Below are 20,876 nucleotides of genomic sequence, written 5' to 3'. Positions count from 1 at the left end.
TCTCCGCAATGTAAATAATATAAAGCTGTACGTGGACCTCAAAAGGCCACAGAAAAAGAATAAATCATGAAGAAAAAAAAGCGTCCCACTGCAACTTTGACGAAAAAAAATAAAAAAAAATTATTGGCGCCGGAATGATGAGGGGTAAAAATAAAAATCAACAGCTCTGGTCCAAAGGTCCAAACATTTTTAACCTGGTCTTCAAGGGGTTAAGCGCGTTACATAGGATTGCGGCACATATAATAATAAGGCATAATATATAATAATAAGGCATAATATATAAGGCCACTGCTATCTGGGAGCTCATGGTGGCGTCTGCGGCGCTGCGCTCCTTCCATTATCATTCCGCTCATAATTTGACAATTTGTATTGACTTTTCGGGAGCTATTTAAAGCTCGTCGTTATCCGCTCACATGTGGGGCTCCTAATGTTCCACATCAAAGCTTCACAAGGTTGTTCCTCCTGTCGGAGCTCATAGAACAATGAACCTCCATCCGCTGAGCGCGGAGCACTTACATCTCGAAATCGCCGGCTCGCTAAACGTCAAACTTTTGTTTGAATTTGAAGGATTCTGATAGCCCAAGTGAATAGACGCAGCTTATTGATTTTCCCTGCAGTGACTGGAGGAACCTATTTTCTCATTTATTTTTAATGACAACTCATGAGGCTTTTTACTACAGCCTCGCGAATCGGAATCTTCCCTGAGCCGAGAAATTGGGATTCTGCTCTAAAATCGCAACGAATAATCCCCCTCCACTAAAGACGCCTAAATCAGCCCCGAATTACAGGGTGGAGCGAGGCACTGACCACTCATCCCTGAGCACAAGAGCTGACAATCTATAGGAGTATGTTCACACGCAAAACAAAAAACGGCTGTAAACACGGAGCTTTTCAAGGGAAAATACCCTCTGATTTTCAGCCATTTTTTGCGTCCGTTTTTCGAGCTGTTTTTCTACTGACCCAGTGAAAAACGGCTCCAAAAACGTCTCAAGAAGTGACATGCTCTTCTATTTACGGGGTGTTTTTAACGCGCCGTTTTTTCAAACACCCCGTTGGAACGAAACTCTGTTTTTCCCATTGAAATCAATGAGCCGATGTTTGGAGGCGTTTAGTTTCCGTTTTTTCAGCCGTTTACGGCCCGAAAAACAGCTGAAAATAAGCCGTGTGAACATAGCCTTAGTCTGGAGAAGTTTGGAGTAATGTTTATGCCTGGCTGTCCCTAGCTCAACCAGGACAGCAGCCATGTGCCCCCATACCAGTGACAGATGCAGTGCCCCCATAATGGAGCCAGTCACCGTGTCATCATTATAGTGCCAATCACAGTCCCATAAAAGTGATAACCGAAGGTCCCCATAACAGTGACAGCCACAGTGCCTCCATAGTAATAGCAGCATTGCTTCAATAACGGTCTCTCCATAACAGTGACTACCACATAGCCCCATAATAGTAACAGCCACAGTGTCCCCATAATCGTGACAACCAGTGCCCCATAATAGTAAACGCCAGTGTCCCCATACCAGTGACATCGTCGGAAATCGCCCCCATTGATTTCAATGGGAAGTGGAGGCGTTTTTTTCCCGTGAGCGGTAAAAACAGCTTGCGGGAAAAAGAAGCGACATGCCGTTTCTTTGGGCTTTTCATTGACATTAATAGGAGGCAGAGAAAGCGATTTTTGCTCGTGGCATTCAATGGCTGTGGGTGAAAAACGTGGCAAAAAACGCAGAAGATGTTCTGCCAGTAGGTTAAAATCTGCCCCAAAATTCCTGAAGGAATTTTCCGCATGCAAAAAAAACTCTGTGTGAACAGGGTCTAAGGCCCTATTCACGCAAAGTTTTTTTGCGCCGTTCTTGATGCGGAAACCGCGCCAAAAGATGCCTGAAAACGCCTCCCATTGATGTCAATGCCATGAGACGCCGCTCCTACCTGCTCATTACCGGGAGGAGGCGGCTGCGCCCCATGTAGCAGTCTTTTTGGGGAGCCAGTGCTGGACTAGAGACACATTATTCATCAGGGCCCCCACAGTTACCTCCATGTGCCCTAATACGGACTATAGAAAGGGGTTCACAGAGGATTCTAGCACTTCAGGACTCTGGAAAAGCCGCGTGACCTCACCTCGGGGCCGCAGTGGCAGCCATATCAGTCTCCACCCAGCTTTCCCAGGAACAGATATAACTAAGAATGGAATTTTTAAGAACTTTTCCAAAGACGATTCCAGGATTAATACTTATTGGGGGTTTTAGACTGGGGGGGGGGGGTGGGCGCTCCTCAATTTCCATCTACGAGGGCTCGCTGCGTAATCTGTGAGATTTAATTTCCACATTTCTAGGACGACCCTGTGGTAGCGATGATTCCCCTTTAAACGGCGTTCAGCGAGTAATTGGAGAAGTTTCTCGGCCTCTGCAGTCGGAGTTTTACATATTTTTCCCTCCATGACCCAAATTTAAAGTCCTTAATGAATAATCAATCAGCGCAAACTTTTTTTCATGTCTTACAAAATTCTGTTAATGGTTTGGATCTTGTCTGGATTGGGTTCCCCGGCGTTGTTGCGGCAGCCGAGAATTCTCTCCTGGGAAGACAGACGAACGCTGGGAGATTGAGGGTGACAGCGCTTGACTAGCCCGTCATATTCCTGCTACATACAGAACGTAAGAAGCGAAAGAAGAAGAGAAATTGCTCCAAACTTCACTCACTCCAAGATGGCGGCTTCTGTTCCTAATTCACACCAAGGTTTTTACCTGACAGTCAGTGGCATCAAGGTCCCATAGCAAAGATAAAAATGGATGGGCTTTCAGCAGCTTCCTGGCACCATTATATTTTTAGACTGGCGATAACCATTATAAGCTGCGCGGATGTTGCTCTTGTCTATTCCATGTTGAGGGGCTTCATCTGGTACTTTCTGAATTGAATGGAGGGGAGTCAGGACCGGTGTAAGATAAGGTTCCGAAATATATTGCAGCAACGTGATTTGGAAGAAAACTGTGCCCTTCATTAGGCAGAACCAGTGGCCGAAACACATAACATGAAGCTCCTGGGCCCCAATGAAAAATCTGTAAGAGTCCCCCACCCCCCACCCACCCAACGTGTCCGTTATAGTACTGGCGTGTTATGTGGCAGAGGAGTGTTGGGCCGCCTTAGGCACAGGGCCCGGGTGTGACTTCTACCTCTGCCCCTGTAGCTATGACCCTGCTGGAATTATGAGATGCGTTGTCCCTACTGTAAACAGCCACGTGTCCTATATTGGCGCCACATCCAGGACTGCTGCGCCGTGCAGGGGGGGACAGGCTGGTTCAGCTGTCAGTGTCGCCCCCGGCACTTTGGACATCGTGATATTGTCACTATGAACTAGAACACAACCTGCAAACCCCCACAGATTTTCTCGGCCCCCCCCTCACAAAAAAAAGGAGACCCCATAAACTCCTGTTTGGACAGAAGACAATGGTCAACGACAATAACTTCTCTGCTGCACATATAGCACTTGCCGCTGATCTCCGCTTGTTGGCAGCTCACATGTCACTACCTTAATATAGTGGCACTATACATGGGGGTATCCTGGCACTATACATGGGGGTATCCTGGCACTATTTATGGGGGTATCCTGGCACTATTTATGGGGGTATCCTGAAAATCTTATGCAGAGGCGTAGCTAGGTTCTCCAGCACCCGGGGCAAAGATTCAGTTTGGCGCCCCCCCCAACCCCTTTCCCGACATCTCCTTCCCCCTCGCCGTGTTTGTTTTCTCTACCAATTAATGACGTGTCATTTCTTTTCCACATTTCTATTTATGTAACTCGAGCATAAAAACATGTGCACATTTTACAAGCAATATAGTTTTATACACAACACCAGAACCAAGATCAGTACATATATACAGCACCAGAACCAAGCTCAGTACATATATACAGCACCAGAACAAAGCTCAGTACATATATATAGCACCAGAACAAAGCTCATTACATATATACAGCACCAGAACAAAGCTCATTACATATATACAGCACCAGAACAAAGCTCATTACATAAATACAGCGCCAGAACAAAGCTCATTACATATATACAGCACCAGCACAAATACAGCTCAATTTAGTGCAAGCCCTTCCGTATAGGTATTTACAGCGTAAAACTACAGCTCCCAGCATGGCCTGAACAATGATAAGGATATGCTGGGAGTTGCTGTTTCACAAAAAATAAATTATATCATTAGTATCCCGCTGCAGATCATACAGTGACTACAGTGCTGATTAGAGGCAGAATGAACATTTACATTAAGTGACTCACCGGTGACGTCTCAGATTCTAGTTCTTTTTCTCCATCCGGTCCAGACCTCTATGATGACTTCTCCCGGTCACAGCCCATTTCTGCAGTTTGCCTCTCACATGTCTTCAGCTTCTCACTTTTCCAACATTTCTACACCTATAAATAAAGATAAAGTCCTCATTATACCACACACTACGCCCCTAAATATAATAGCGCCAAACACTGCACCTCTAATTATAATAGCACCATACACCATGTCCCGCACACACACACTGTGCCCCCTGTAGATAGTGCCTGCCATAGAGCCATCCGTAAATAGTGCCCCCCATAGAGCCTCCTGTCGATAGTGCCCCCATATAGCCCACCCCTGTATATAGTGTCCCACAAATAGCTCCCCCTATAGTGCTCCACAGATAGCCGACCCCTGTATATAGCCCCCCTGTAGATATAGCCCACGCCTGTATATAGTGCTCCACATATAGTCCACCCCTGTATATAGTGCTCCACAGATAGCCCACCCCTGTATATAGCCCCCCTGTAGATATAGCCCACCCCTGTATATGGTGCTCCACAGATAGCCCACCCCTGTATATAATCCCCCTGTAGATATAGCCCACCCCTGTATATGGTGCTCCATAGATAGCCCACCCCTGTATATAGCCCCCCTGTAGATATAGCCCCCCCGTAGATAAAGCCCCCCCTGTAGATAAAGCCCCTCCATGTAGATAAAACCCCCCGTAGATAAAGCCCCACACTTTTTTATTACAATAAAATAACAAACTATTCAAACTCACCTTATTCCCGCTCCCACGCCGTCCGGCAGCCATGGAGACCGGCTCTCTTCTGCGCAGGTCTCCTGGGGTTGAACGAAGCGTCTATGAAAGGCACTGATTGGCTGGGCAGGACGACTTTTCCTGTCACTCAGCGCCTTTCAGCGACGGAAGCGCGACTTGTACAAAAGAGCTGAATGGACAGGCATGGAATGTACCCGGACATTCATTGCTTCTAATTGTACCTGTGTCCTATAGACACAGGTACAATTATAGTGCAGGAGGAGGTGGCGCTGGCGCCCCCCTCTAAGTTGCGCCCGGGGCACATGCCCCGCCTGCTCCCCCCTAGCTACGCTCCTGTCTTATAGGGGTACTCAAACTTTGTGATAGGAGGGGCTTATCTGCTGGGGAGGAGATGATATTCAGCACTTTCCACATCTGGCTGCACGTTCCTCTGGTTCAGTGTGTTGTATTGGGGGGCTCTTTGTACCCGCAGGGTCATGTTTAGACTGGAATATTTGACGTCTTTGTCTTATAACAATTCCTCACCATGTTAAAGATCTATGCTAGCTGTCATTGAATAGGATCATTCTTGTTTACATGCAGACTGAAAAACCATCCTGGCCTATTACTTTTCACAGATGAGGGTTTGTTACAATGTATCCAGTCTAGACAATCCTCTGTGAGCTGCACATCCTGGACTCCAGGCTGATACATTTTACCTGCACGGATTCATTGTAACAAACAGGAGAGAGATTTGTATTACAGCTCTGCTTAGCTCCCGGAGGATTGTCCAGACTTGATGCAATTGCAACAAACTCTCAGCTGTGAGAAACACAACATGTATCAGGAAGTTTCACATCTTCTCATTATTCAATGATGGACTTTTATTTACAGAAAACTGGAGATCCCCTTTAAATATCAACTTCATAATATATATATGGATGCAAAACGCACAGAGCGCCCCTTCTGCACATGCACCCCGACTTTAGCAAAAAAAAAATAAGAGGGGGGATTGGTCAGAGGGTCACGTCTCTCCTACTAAAAATGGAGGGTTTCGGACTTTGGTGCGGGATGGGAGGGCAGTGGCCTCAACAAACAACACGATTTGGGACTTTTAGGATTTTTTTCTTTGGGGCTGCCTCTTTCTCCTACTAATGGACGCCAAAAAATGACACTCCAGACATTTGTCAACGTTTTGGCACCCCTCAATGATATTTGGGGGTTGGGGCTATGCTTCAGTTTTGTACAGTCCCCCACATGTAGGACATGGCTTGTGATTCTGGTGCCGTGCGCAGCGCTCGCTTTGTTCTCTGCTCTTTCTATAGTCGTTTTTTGTTTTGGGATCCGCGGTTAGTAAAGGGTGGACTATTTGTCACTTATATCATTGCCTAGAAAATGAGGCATTTTACACCTGATGCCGCAAACACATGAGGTCGGTCCTATAAATAATGAGCGTAACCCCATTTATTGCGGATTCGAGTCTCCTTTAAGATGCGTCTTCTGCATTCCCCGTGAGCGCGCATTTCTTTTCCCCTAACTCTTCTTTAACCTTTGTGTTTGTCAAGAGCGGCGCTCCTCCAGACAGACTCTCGTCAGAAGCTTTATCCATGCAAGTGGAGGACCCGGCTAATTGCTCGCCAAACAAAGAACGGCGTCTCCATTGTAACGTAAGGCCTGTCACCGCCGCGAGGTACCCAGAGACCCGGAGAAGATGGATGTAAACGGTGCTGGCACTACAGTGAGATGAGAGACGGGCACATCAAATAAAAAAACACACATCAAATCCACATACAACTTCCTAAAAGGTTTCAATAATTTTCAAATTGCACATGATTGCCGCACTGTGAGCCGAGCGCTTTGATCTGCAGAAAAAAATTGGAGCTTCCTCAAGTTTTAAAAGCATTGTGAGAGCAAGCGCAGGAGATTGATCTGACTCCCGCTCTCCTGGAGGTGCAGGGCCCCCGTCCTCCCGGCTACCGCAGCCATTGGGAGCAGAAACGCGGCGAGATCACGAAATATCAGCTGGTGCCGAGGGGAGAAAATACCCAGAAACGCAGATGACGATTTACTGTAGAAAAAATGAAGTGTCACCCGAAACACCCAAGAGAAATCCCCCGACTACAGAGGAGACCACAGATAACAGCGAATGAATGTCAGGAGGAGCCTACAACAGGCACAATGATAATGTCATCTCCAGGGATAGTGTATCTAAGCCTATCATGTGTGATACTGTCTGCTGAGCTGTGTATCTAATCCTATCATGTGTTATACTGTCTGCTGAGCTGTGTATCTAATCCTATCATGTGTGAGACTGTCTGCTGGGCTGTGTATCTAATCCTATCATGTGTGAGACTGTCTGCTGGGCTGTGTATCTAATCCTATCATGTGTGAGACTGTCTGCTGGGCTGTGTATCTAATCCTATCATGTGTTATACTGTCTGCTGAGCTGTGTATCTAATCCTATAATGTCTGATACTGTCTGCTGAGCTGTGTATCTAATCCTACCATGTGTGATCCTGCCTGTTGAGCGGCTGTATCTAAGCCTATCATGTGTGATACTGTCTGCTGAGCTGTGTATCTAATCCTATCATGTGTGATATTGTATGCCGAGCTGTGTATCTAATCCTATCATACCTCCCAACTTTCAAGTAACGCAAAGAGGTTTTTTTACCTTTTAAGCCACGCCTCTAATCCCATCCAATCCCCGCCGATACACACACAGCCCACAAAGTATAATGCTCCCATAGTGCCTCCCACACAGTATAAAACCCCCATAGCTGCACCCATACAGTATAATGCTCCCATAGTGCCTCTCACACAGTATAAAACCCCCATAGCTGCACCCATACAGTATAATGCCCCCATAACTACACCCATACAGTATAATGCCCCCATAGCTGCCACATATAGCATAATGCCCACACAGATGCCCCCATACAATATAATGCCCCATACAGCATAATGCCCCATACAGTATATTTCCTCCTTAGCTGCCACCATACAGCATAATGCCCCTATAGCTTCCCCCATACAGCATAATGCCCCCTCAGCTTCCACTATACGCTATAATGCCCCTCAGCTGCTCATACAGTATAATCCCCCTATAGCTTTCCCCATACAGTATAATCCCTTACAGCTTTCCCCATGGAGGATAATGCCTCCTTATATGCCCCCATACAGTATAATGCCCTTACAGCTTTCCCCATAGAGGATAATGCCCCCTTATCTGCCCCCATACAGTATAGTGCCCCATAGCTGCCCCCATACAGTATAATGCCCCCTTACCTGCCCCTAGTGCCAGTGCCCACATATAAAGTGCCAGTGCCCATGTAGATAGTGCCACACTCTCTTAAAGATAGTGTCCTCCCCCCCCCCCCCGTAGATAGCGCTACCTCCCCTATAGCCATTGGGACTACCTCTAGGGGATGGAATACCCAGCCACTGTCCATATATGGACAATGACATCAGGGATTCCCTCTATGAGCGAAATCCCCAGCCAGAGCATCGGCAACGCTCTGGCAGGAGAATCAGCTCCAGGAGGAGCTACTAACCATATATGGACAGTGACGTCATGGGCTTCCCCGGGCTCGGTGCTTAAAGTAGTGCTGTGCCCGAGGAGACCATTGTACTAATGCTAAAGCAGGGAGCTGACGGTACACTGCTTCAGCATTGGGTTCAACTGTATCTGCGTCCTGAGGACGCAGATAAAGTTGCAGATAAAGTTGACATCGGGAGTCAGGGACATACCACCGGCCGCCCTGGACATCGGGACACCACCCGAAATCCAGGACTGTCCGACTGAATCCGGGACAGTTGAGAGGTATACTATCATGTGTGATATGGTCTGCTGAGCTATGTATCTAAGCTTGTCATGTGTGATACTGTCTGCTGAGCTGTGTATTTAATCCTATCATGTGTGATACTGTCTGCTAAGCGGTGTATCTAATCCTATCATGTGTGGTACTGTCAACTGAGCCGCTGTATGTAATCATATCATGTATGATACGGACTCCTGAGCTGTGTATCTAAGCTTGTCATGTGTGATCCTCTTTTCTGAGCTGGGTATCTAAGCTTGTCATGTGTGAGCCTCTTTGCTGAGCTGTTTATCTAAGCTTGTCATGTGCGATCTGCTTTGCTGAGCTGTGTATCTGAATGGGATACATGCATTGCGTGTCTATTTATATCAGGTTTGAATGCATGGGTGTGAATGAGGCCTTTTGAAATTCCCCGGTTTGATAAGGTCACATGATGTGTCTCAGGTGTTTCTGCCAGTTCATAGGCTGTTCACTCCTAAGGGTATGTGCACACACACTAATTACGTCCGTAATTGACGGACGTATTTCGGCCGCAAGTCCCGGACCGAACACAGTGCAGGGAGCTGGGCTCCTAGCATCATACTTATGTACGATGCTAGGAGTCCCTGCCTCGCTGCAGGACAACTGTCCCGTACTGTAATCATGTTTTCAGTACGGGACAGTAGTTCCACGGAGAGGCAGGGACTCCTAGCATCGTACATAAGTATGATGCTAGGAGCCCGGCTCCCTGCACTGTGTTCGGTCCACTACTTGCGGCCGAAATACGTCCGACAATTACGGACGTAATTAGTGTGTGTGCACATACCCTAATACCTACAGTTGCTGAGAAGACGGACAATGTCCTGCACGCTGTGGATTTTTATTTTATCATAATGTGATATCTTTAGTATCAATCATCTGTATACTGAAGCGACCAATCAGATTCTTGCTTTACTCACCACATGCCTAACTAAGATTGACCTTGCACCTACAGACAAAACTGAAGACTCACCTGGACTCCTGACTTCTCCTGTCTTCAGGTTCTGGGATAGCACGTAGCTGTCTGACACCAATCACTGTCAGCCATATTAGCTTTCATGGGGCTGCTTTTCTGTCACTGGGTCACACAGAGGCTTCTCCCTCCCTCACATCTCACTGACAATCAATTCACCTCAGTTATAGCCTAGAAGCTTCCAAGGAATGCTGGGAAGTGTAGTTCAGTGGTGAGGGAGGAAGTAGCCAACTTCTCCTCCTGTTTTGATTTCGGTAGACATCGCTTTAGCTTCAGCCTGGGACATAACTGCAGGAAAGGAATAGTTGTCCACCACGAGACACAGACATGAGACAGGAGGTTCGGCACATTATCTTCCGCATATCATAGGACAGCATTATCAATGTTACACGTAAAATGGGGAGATATTGGGGGGGTTATAAATACCATCACACAGGACCAAGGGCATAGCTATAGGGGGTACAGGGATAGAACTCACACACTGCCCTGGTGCTTGATCTGCCTAAGAGGACACCAGTATTATAAATGGCTCATGGGGTCCTATTACAGACTGTGCATTGGTCCCTCGTAGATTCAAGCTACGCCATTTCTTTTCTGAGCCCCCACTGTGTGTTCTATTGACTTCTATGGGGGGGGGGGGGGGGTGAGACTCACAAAACATCACAATTTGCATGTTCTCCATTTTATTTTTTATATTATACAGAGTACACATGCGGCGAGTCTATACTTATTATTCTTCTCGTGTTTAGTGCGATATTGGCTGCGTCTCTGATCCGCGCTCTACGCTCCCGGCCTCAGCTTTGACTTAGGAGCCGTAATTATTTGTTTGCTGCTTTTGCACAAAAGGAAAATGGAAAAATATTTTTGGAATCAAATGAAAAGTTTCTGGAAGTTGGCAGCGGCGAGATTTCGTCACGTTGCTGCGGTGGAGGCATCTTCCTGGTGCACGAAGTGACGCCGCGCACGCCTGTGACCTCCTCCCCAATTAAGGTCCCTACCGCACCATCTGTCTGGGCTCTAATTAGGGAATCATCAGTCTGGGGCGGATGCCACCTGGCACCTACCGTTCTGCTCAGAGATGGCGGACGGGGAAAGGTTACTAAATGCACCGGCCGATAAATATTATTCCCTCGGAAAATCTAAATGTCAGGTCCAGAGCGTCTTTCTGCTGCAACCGGCGCGGGGCCGATTCCCCCACCCCACATTATATTTCATCCCTTCTTGATTTCACTTTACTTTGCGTTGATTGAGATTTTAAGTGCCATGCCCTGAACTTCATAAAGTGCCCGCAAGGATTGTTTGGTCTCCCTGACACTTCTGGCAGATGATGAGGGTCACATGGACCTTTATTTTTTTTCATGTTTTCCTCATCCAATATTTTTGGTTTGGGCTACAAGAGAGTACATAGAGATGGCCCATGCAGCCCTATAATGGCCCATAAGAATAGGAGGCCAAGCTCGGCCCCCTTTGCTATGAGTTCCCCCGTCTCCACAATTGCAGCAATGTCAACAAAAAAGTGAAGAGGAAGGGAGAGAGGGTCAAGCTTCTGAACAGATGGTGAGGGGTTGGAGGGGCGCAGCAAGCTCTGGACCTTCTTGTCCTGGAAGGGTAGAATGGAATGAACTAGAAGGGCCTTGAGGGTGTTTTCGGTATGAAGCCCCCTTAGATCTATGTACACTTATAACTACAAGATGTAGTTTGTGGTCTGCAGCCACTATAGAGAAACCCAATTCTACGACCCATTCAATGGGTGGCTCAACCTTACGTTGGCCCCGTTCCTCTTCCTGTCAAATAGCACATGCTGGCCCTTTTTGAATTTTGCAATGGGGCCCCATCTAGTCTATGTACAAGCCTGTCCTGTATTTACTGCAAATGGGCATTAAGAATCAATGCATAGGACCGGTTGTCAGTTGTCAACCCCCCTCCCCTCCTCCATGTCTGGTATCTCATTGGAAGCCCAGGATAATAGGGTCCATTAGGACCTGGTGCCTTGTTCATTATAAGCGATTACACATTTCTTCTCTCTTTAAATAAACTCTGGATAAGAGGCGCTGACAGGAGGGTGAGGATTATTTGACTGATATTCTGTCAGCAGCGACACGGGGTTACGATTCACAACTTCTCCCGTCTGTTTCCGAGCTCTGAATCTCTGCATTCTCAATGCCCCATTACCATATCCGGCCCATATCCAGCTCATACCCGCGCTCCCCATGCATATAATGCCTCCTCACAAACACCATATTCTCCATAATGAGTTTCCTTCCTGTAATGTTTCTTATGCTTTCCGCTCATTACCCTAAAACCTGCAAAAATCCTCCAAAATAATTTATTACCCCTCCCTCATATTACATGGACGAATCTCATCAGTGTCTGCACTGATCTCGCCAGAACCGGTAACTTTACTCCATAGAACTCAATTTGGTCACATGGTCGAAGGGTCTCACATTTATTAATCAGTTTTGCCTAATTTTCTGAGGCAAAAAAACGCGTTGGTTGTCACAGCTCCGCCCAAATTACAAGAGGTCAAATTACATGCACTTGTAGGAGGTTGTGAACCAGAACAGATTCTTAGCATGGGACCTCCAGTATTCCTGGTCAAACACTGCGGCCTCCTCTACAATTCCTCCTCAGAGTCTCAAAATATTCTAATACCGCGGCGCTGGATATGGTGTTATATAAGCACCGTGCAGCTGTAATGATGGGGTAGGGAGACAGACAGATGAGCCCTAATCTACCCGCCACTCAGTCCCTGCCTACTTGCACTGCCCATCCTAGGCGACGGCGTACAACTGGGCGATGGTCCCTACGCTCAATATGTGCACGACAGACAAACAGACAAGGGTACACAGAAGCTAAGGGAAATGGGGCAGTTGCCCACGGCAAGACCGTGAGCAACAAGAATAGTGAACGAGCCGAGTCAAACCAGGAGTGTACGAGGTACCAAACGCAGAGCAGGAGCGTAGTCAGTAAGCCAGGGTCAAAATGAAGCAAGGTGAATAATAATAGCAGGAGCAGCAGAGCCAGGAAACAGGAAAGAATCACAGGCAAAGACAAGCAGGAAATGAAGGTATAAATAGACCGAGGGTGGGAGCTAGAACTGTCTGGCCAGGCAGTGATAGGTTCTCCCACTCCTGAGCCTACCAGCCTGAGTGGTAGCAGATCGAGTCACTCTATCAGACTTAGGAGCAGGTGCAGACTCATTAACCATGGGCGTCAACACAGAAGCTGTGACTGGTAGATCCTTTACAGTACCCCCCCCTTTTATGAGGGGCCACTGGACCCTTTCTAGGTGGACCTGGCTTATTGGGGAACCGAAGATGGAACCTCCTGAGCAATACCCCAGCGTCAACATCCCGGGCGGGTACCCAAGTCCTCTCCTCAGGCCCGTATCCTCTCCAATGGACCAGGTACTGGAGGGAGCCTTGGACCATCCTGCTGTCCACAATCTTGGCCACCTCGAATTCTACCCCTTCAGGGGTGAGAACAGGGATCAGAGGTTTCCTCGAGGTAGCCAAGGATGGGGAGCAGCGTTTCAGGAGGGAGGCATGAAACACGTCGTGTATTCGAAAAGACGGGGGCAACTCCAGTCGGAAGGAGACAGGGTTAAGGACCTCAATGACCTTGTAAGGCCCTATATACACCGGGGAGCAAAATTTTTGGACGGGACTTTAAGGCGCACATTTTTTGAAGACAGCCACACCAGATCCCTGACCACAAACAACAGGGTTAGCAGAAAGTCTTCTTACTGCCTGAGTCTTTTGTATGCTCTTGGACGCCTCTAGGTTCTTCTGAACCTGGGCCCAGACTGTGCACACTTTCCGATGAACGACATCTACCTCGGGATTGTTGGAACCACCAGGTGAAACGGAGGAGAACCGTGGATTAAACCCAAAATTACAGAAAAAGGGGGAGACCCCTGACGAGTTACTGACCCGGTTATTAAGGGAAAATTCGGCGAGGGAAATTAAGGAGACCCAATCATATTGACAGTCAGAGATAAAACACCTTAAATATTGTTCTAGAGACTGATTAGTTCTCTCGGTTTGGCCATTAGTTTCAGGATGGAAGGCCGAGGAGAAGGACAGATCAATCTCCAACTTTTTACAGAAGGCTCTCCAAAACAATGAAACAAATTGTACCCCTCTGTCAGAAACTATATTGACAGGAACCCCATGGAGACGCAGGATGTGTTTGACAAACAAGGTAGCTAACGTCTTAGCATTGGGTAGTTTCTTGAGGGGCACAAAGTGGCACATCTTACTGAAGCGGTCTACTACAACCCACACCACCGACTTGCCTTGAGATGGAGGCAGATCGGTGATAAAATCCATGGAGATATGGGTCCAAGGTCTCTGGGGAATGGGCAAAGAACATAGTAAGCCCGCTGGTCGGGACCTGGGAGTCTTGGACCTAGCACAAATTTCACAAGCGGCGACGTAGGCCTTAACGTCTTTAGGCAACCCAGGCCACCAATAGTTTCTGGTAATGAGGTGCTTGGTACGCTGGATGCCTGGATGCCCAGATAGTGCAGAGTCATGATTCTCCCTAAGTACCCTTAGCCGGAATTGCAGGGGAACAAACAGCTTGTTCTCAGGAAGGTTCCCGGGAGCTGAACCTTGATCAGCCGCAATTTCGGAGACTAAGTCAGAATCAACAGAGGAAATTATTATACCTGGAGGCAAAACACAAGCTGGATCTTCCGCCGAAGGAGGGCTGGCCATGAAGCTACGCGACAGTGCATCAGCTTTAATATTTTTAGACCCAGCCCTATAGGTGACCACAAAGTTGAATCTAGTAAAAAACAATGCCCATCGAGCTTGTCTCTGGTTTAGCCTCCGGGCAGATTCTAGGAAAAGCAGATTCTTGTGGTTGGTAAGGACCGTTACCTGGTGCCTAGCCCCCTCCAGGAAGTGGCGCCACTCTTCAAATGCCCATTTAATGGCTAAGAGTTTGCGGTTGCCAATGTCATAGTTACTCTCAGTGGGCGAGAACTTCCTGGAGAAGTAGGCACAGGGACGGAGATGGGTGAGGGACCTGGTACCCTGAGGCAAGATAACACCCACTCCCACCTCGGAGGCGTCAACCTCCACGATGAATGGCTCCATTTGGTTAGGCTGAATCAGCACTGGGGCCGAGATAAAGCACTTCTTAAGGACCTCAAAAGCCTGGACCGCCACTGGAGGCCAGTGGAGGAGATCAGCACCTTTGCGAGTAAGATCCGTAAGAGGCTTAGCGATGACCGAGAAGTTAGCAATAAATCTCCTGTAATAAATACGCTTTCAGGGAGGCAGGTTGGACCCATTCAGCCACAGCCTGAACCTTGGCAGGGTCCATGCAGAATTCATGAGGAGTGAGGATTTGACCCAAAAATGGTATCTCCTGCACCCCAAACACACATTTTTCGGTTTTAGCAAAGAGTTTGTTTTCCCAAAGGGCCTGCAGCACCTTCCTGACATGCTCAATGTGGGAGGACCAGTCCTGGGAAAACACAAGTATGTCATCAAGGTACACTACAAGAAATACCCCCAGGTAGTCTCTTAAAATCTCATTTATGAAATTCTGGAAGACCGCGGGAGCATTACACAACCCAAAGGGCATGACGAGGTATTCGAAATGACCTTCGGGCGTGTTAAACGCAGTCTTCCACTCATCCCCCTCTCTGATGCGGATAAGGTTATGAGCCCCCCGAAGATCAAACTTAGAGAACCATTGGGGCACCTGAACCTGATTGAAGAGATCAGGAATCAAAGGAAGGGGATACTGGTTCCTTACAGTGACCTTATTCAAGTTTCGGTAATCGATGCACGACCTAAGACCATCATCCTTCTTCCCTACTAAGAAGAAGCCAGCACCTACCGGAGAAGTAGAGGGGCGAATGTAACCCTTGGCCAGGCATTCCTGGATATACTCTCTCATAGCTTCACGTTCGGGACAAGAGAGATTAAATATCCTACCCTTAGGGAGCTTAGCTCCTGGTACCAAATCGATTGCGCAATCGTATTCTCTATGAGGAGGTAACACTTCGGAGGCCTTTTTAGAAAAAACATCAGCGAAGTCCTGAATAAACTCAGGTAGCGTATTCACCTCCTCAGGGAGAGAAATAGAATTAACAGAAAAACATGACGTCATTCATTCATTACCCCATTTGGTAAGCTCCCCAGTATTCCAGTCAAACGTGGGATTATGCATCTGCAACCAGGGAAGGCCTAAAACCAAATCGGACGATAATCCCTGCATCACCAGTACAGAGCACTGCTCCAAATTCATGGAGCCAACAAGGAGTTCAAAAACAGGGGTATGCTGCGTAAAATAACCATTAGCAAGTGGAGTGGAGTCGATACCCACTACCAGGACAGGTTTAGGCAAATCAATCAATGGCATAACTAGAGACATAGCAAATTCCACAGACATAATATTAGCAGAAGACCCTGAATCCACGAAGGCACTGCCGGTGGCAGACCTACCCTCAAAAGAGACCTGAAAGGGAAGCAAGATCTTATTAGATTTCATATTTACGGGAAATACCTGTGCGCCCAAGTGACCTCCCCGATGGTCACTTGGGCGCGGAAGTTCTTTCGGCTGCTTATTCTTACGCATAGGACAGTTGTTCACTTAATGCTTGCCATCCCCACAGTAGAAGCAGAGACCATTCTTCCTGTGGAGCTCTCTACGTTGTTGGGGAGACACGGAGGCCCCGAGTTGCATTGGTTCATCCGAGTTTTCCATGGAAGAACGAAGCAACGGAACCTCGGGAGGCATCATGGGGAGCCAGAGGAGAAAGCACAAAAACGTTCAAGTCGTCGTTCCCTGAGACGTCGGTCAAGACGTACCGCTAAAGCCATAACCTGATCTAGAGAGTCAGAAGAGGGATAGCTAACTAACAGGTCTTTCAGGGCGTTCGACAGACCCAATCTAAACTGGCACCTCAAGGCAGGGTCATTCCACCGAGAAGCTACACACCACTTCCTAAAGTCAGAACAGTACTCCTCAACGGGTCTCTTACCCTGACGTAAAGTCACCAGCTGACTCTCGGCAAAGGCATTCTTGGCAGTCTCGTCATATATGAGCCCGAGAGCAGAAAAAACAAGATCAACAGAGGAAAGTTCAGGGGCGTCAGGAGCCAAGGAGAAGGCCCATTCTTGGGGCCCGTCCTGGAGCCGGGACATAATTATACCGACTCGCTGGCTCTCAGAACCGGAGGAGTGGGGCCTTAGACGGAAATAGAGCCTACAACTCTCCCAAAAGTAGAAAAAAGTCTTCCGGTCCCCTGAGAACCGGTCAGGCAACTTGAGGTGGGGTTCAAGAGGTGAGGTGGGGGGCACTACCAGGGTAGCATCACGCTGGTTGCCCCTCTGAGCCAGGGCTTGGACCTGTAGGGAGAGGCTCTGCACTTGCTGAGCCAGGGTCTCAAGGGGTTCCATAGTAGTAGGAACCAGGGTAGAAAAGGTATATGGGTCTGGGATTATGTAATGACGGGGTAGGGAGACAGACAGGTGAGCCCTAATCTACCCGCCACTCAGTCCCTGCCTACTTGCACGGCCCGTCCTAGGCAACGGCGTACAACTGGGCGACGGCTCAATATGTGCATGACAGACAAACAGACAAGGGTACACAGAAGCTAAGGGAAATGGGGCAGTTGCTCACGGCAAGACCGTGAGCAACAACAGTAGTGAACGAGCCGAGTCAAACCAGGAGTGTACGAGGTACCAAACGCAGAGCAGGAGCGTAGTCAGTAAAGCCAGGGTCAAAATGAAGCAAGGTGAATAATGATAGCAGGAGCAGCAGAGCCAGGAAACAGGAAAGAATCACAGGCAGAGACAAGCAGGAAATGAAGGTATAAATAGACTGAGGGTGGGAGCTAGAACCGTCTGGCCAGGCTGTGATAGGCTCTCTCACTCCTGAGCCTACCAGCCTGAGTGGTAGCAGATCGAGTCACTCTATCAGAGTTAGGAGCAGGTGCAGACTGATTAACCACGGGCGTCAACACAGAAGCTGTGTCTGGCAGATCCTTTACAGCAGCAGTCATTTATTGTTCTAATATAGCGCTGTATGGGCACTGAATGGCACTATTATCTGGGCACTGTATAACACTACACCGTGTTCCAAATTATTATGCACATTGGATTTAAGTGTCATAAACATTTAATTATTAGTTTTTCAATGAAACTGATGGATGGTATTGTGTCTTAGGGCTCTTTGGATCATTGTAATCAATCTCAGACACCTGTGATAAAGGAAAACTACTTAAGAAGGACGTTCCACATTATTAAGCAGGCCACAGGTTTCAAGCAATATGGGAAAGAAAAAGGATCTCTCTCCTGCCGAAAAGCGTGAAATAGTGCAATACCTTGGACAAGGTATGAAAACATTGGATATTTCAAGAAAACTTAAGCGTGATCATCGTACTGTGAAAAGATTTGTGGCTGATTTAGAGCACAGGCGGGTTCGTTCAGATAAAGGCATAATGAGGAAGGTTTCTGCCAGACAAATTAATAGGATTAGGAGAGCAGCTGCTAAAATGCCATTGCAAAGCAGAAAACAGGTATTTGAAGCCGCTGGTGCCTCTGGAGTCCCGCGAACCTCAAGGTGTAGGATCCTCCAGAGGTTTGCAAGTGTGCATAAAGCTATTATTTGGCCACCCCTAAACAATGCTCCCAAGCAGAAACGGTTGCAGTGGGCTCAGAAATATATGAAGACTAATTTTTAAACCGTGTTGTTTACTGATGAGTGCCGTGCAACCCTGGATGGAGTAGTGGATAGTTGGTGAATGGCCACCATGTCCCAACAAGGCTGCAACGTCAGCAAGGAGGTGGCGGAGTCATGTTTTGGGCTGAAATCATGGGGAGAGAGCTGGTAGGCCCCTTTAGGGTCCCTGACGATGTGAAAATGACCTCTGCAAAGTACGTAGAGTTTATGACTGACCACTTTCTTCCGTGGTACAAAAAGAAGAACCGTGCCTTCCGTAGCAAAATTATCTTCATGCATGACAATGCACCATCTCATGCTGCAAAGAATACCTCTGTGTCATTGGCTGCTATGGGCATAAAAGGAGAGAAACTCATGGTGTGGCCCCCATGTTCCCCTGACCTCAACCCTAATGAGAACGTTTGGAGCATCCTCGAGCAAAATATCTATGAGGGTGGGAGGCAGTTCACATGAAAACAGAAGCACTGGGAGGCGATTCTGACATCCTGCAAAGATATTCAAGCAGAAACTGTCCAAATACTCACAAATTCAATGGATGCAAGAATTGTGCAGGTGATATCAGAGAAGGGGTCCTATGTTAACATGTAGCTTGGCCTGTTAAGTTTTTTTTGATTGAAAGAGCTTTTGATTTCTGTAAATATGACCTCCTGATGCTGCAAATTCAACAAATGACCATTTTACTTCTCTTTACAGCCTTTAAAATGTTTTGATCTCTGCTGTGCATAATAATGTGAAACAAAAAAATCTGTTATCATTAGGAGATTTGTTCAATAAAATTCGCATTATACTCCAACGGTGGATGGCTTGAAGATTATACTGAATGTCATTTGCATCGACTATTTAGGAAAATCAGCGAAAAATAACATTTGCAGAATAATTTGGAATGCGGGTTATTCTCTGGGCACTGTATAACACTATTATCTGGGCACTGTATGGCAATACTATCTGGGCACTGTATAACACTATTATCTGGGCACTGTATGGCACTATTATCTGGGCACTGTATAACACTATTATCTGGGCACTGTATGGCAATACTATCTGGGCACTGTATAACACTATTATCTGGGCACTGTATGGCACTATTATCTGGGCACTGTATAACACTATTTTCTGGGCACTGTATAACACTATTATCTGGGCACTAAAACACCGAAAAAGGCCATACTTACAAATGGACACAGCCAGGTCAGAAACGCTGATGAAAGGGCGAGCAGGTGCTTTAAATAATAATAGCCACTCCCACTAGTCTTGAGGGGAGTGGTGTGTGGTGCAAGGGATGTGTAGTAAAGAATAATAAATGAATAGTGTGTGTGCAAGTGTAATACTATAAGTGAAATATAGGGGGTTGTAATGAGTGAAGTGCCTCAATAGAAATAAATGGATAATGGGGTGCAAGTGAGTGAAACATGGAGGGATAGTGTGTAAGTCATGAGGCACAACGTGTATAGCCTGGTAGAAGCCATGGGGGTATTATTTAGTCACTATGTGGTTATGGTGTGGCGGTATTATTCAGCCACTATGTGGTTATGGTGTTGGTATTATTCAGTAACAGTATGGGGGTATTATTCAGTCATTATGTGGTTAAGGTGTGGCGGTATTATTCAGTAACAATATGGGGGTATTATTCAGTCACTATGTGGTTATGGTGTGGTGGTAATATTCAGTAACAGTATGGGGGTATTATTCAGTCACTGTGGTTATGGTGTGTAGGTATTATTCAGTAACAGTATGGGGGTATTATTCAGTCACTATGTGGTTATGGTGTGGTGGTATTATTCAGTAACAGTATGGGGGTATTATTCAGTCACTATGTAGTTATGGTGTGGCGGTATTATTCAGTAACAGTATGGGGGTATTATTCAGTCACTATGTAGTTATGGTGTGGTGGTATTAGTCAGTAACAGTATGGGGGTATTATTCAGTCACTATGTGGTTATGGTGTGGCGGTATTATTCAGTATCAGTATGGGGGTATTATTCGGTCACTATGTGGTTATGGTGTGGAGGTATTATTCAGTAACAGTATGGGGGTATTATTCAGTCACTATGTGGTTATGGTGTGGCAGTATTATTCAGTAACAGTATGGGGGTATTATTCAGTCACTATGTGGTTATGGTGTGGAGGTATTTTTCAGTAACAGTATGGTGGTATTATTCAGTCACTATGTAGTTATGGTGTGGCGGTATTATTCAGTAACAGTATGGTGGTATTATTCAGTCACTGTGTGGTTATGATGTGGTGGTATTATTCAGTAACAGTATGGGGGTAATATTCAGTCACTATGTGGTTATGGTGTGGTGGTATTATTCAGTAACAGTATGGGGGTATTATTCAG

The sequence above is a fragment of the Rhinoderma darwinii genome, chromosome 11, assembly GCF_050947455.1.
Source record: "Rhinoderma darwinii isolate aRhiDar2 chromosome 11, aRhiDar2.hap1, whole genome shotgun sequence".
Lineage (NCBI taxonomy): Eukaryota > Metazoa > Chordata > Amphibia > Anura > Rhinodermatidae > Rhinoderma > Rhinoderma darwinii.
The sequence above is the reverse complement of the archived record's forward strand: the minus strand, read 5'-3'. Positions refer to the sequence as shown.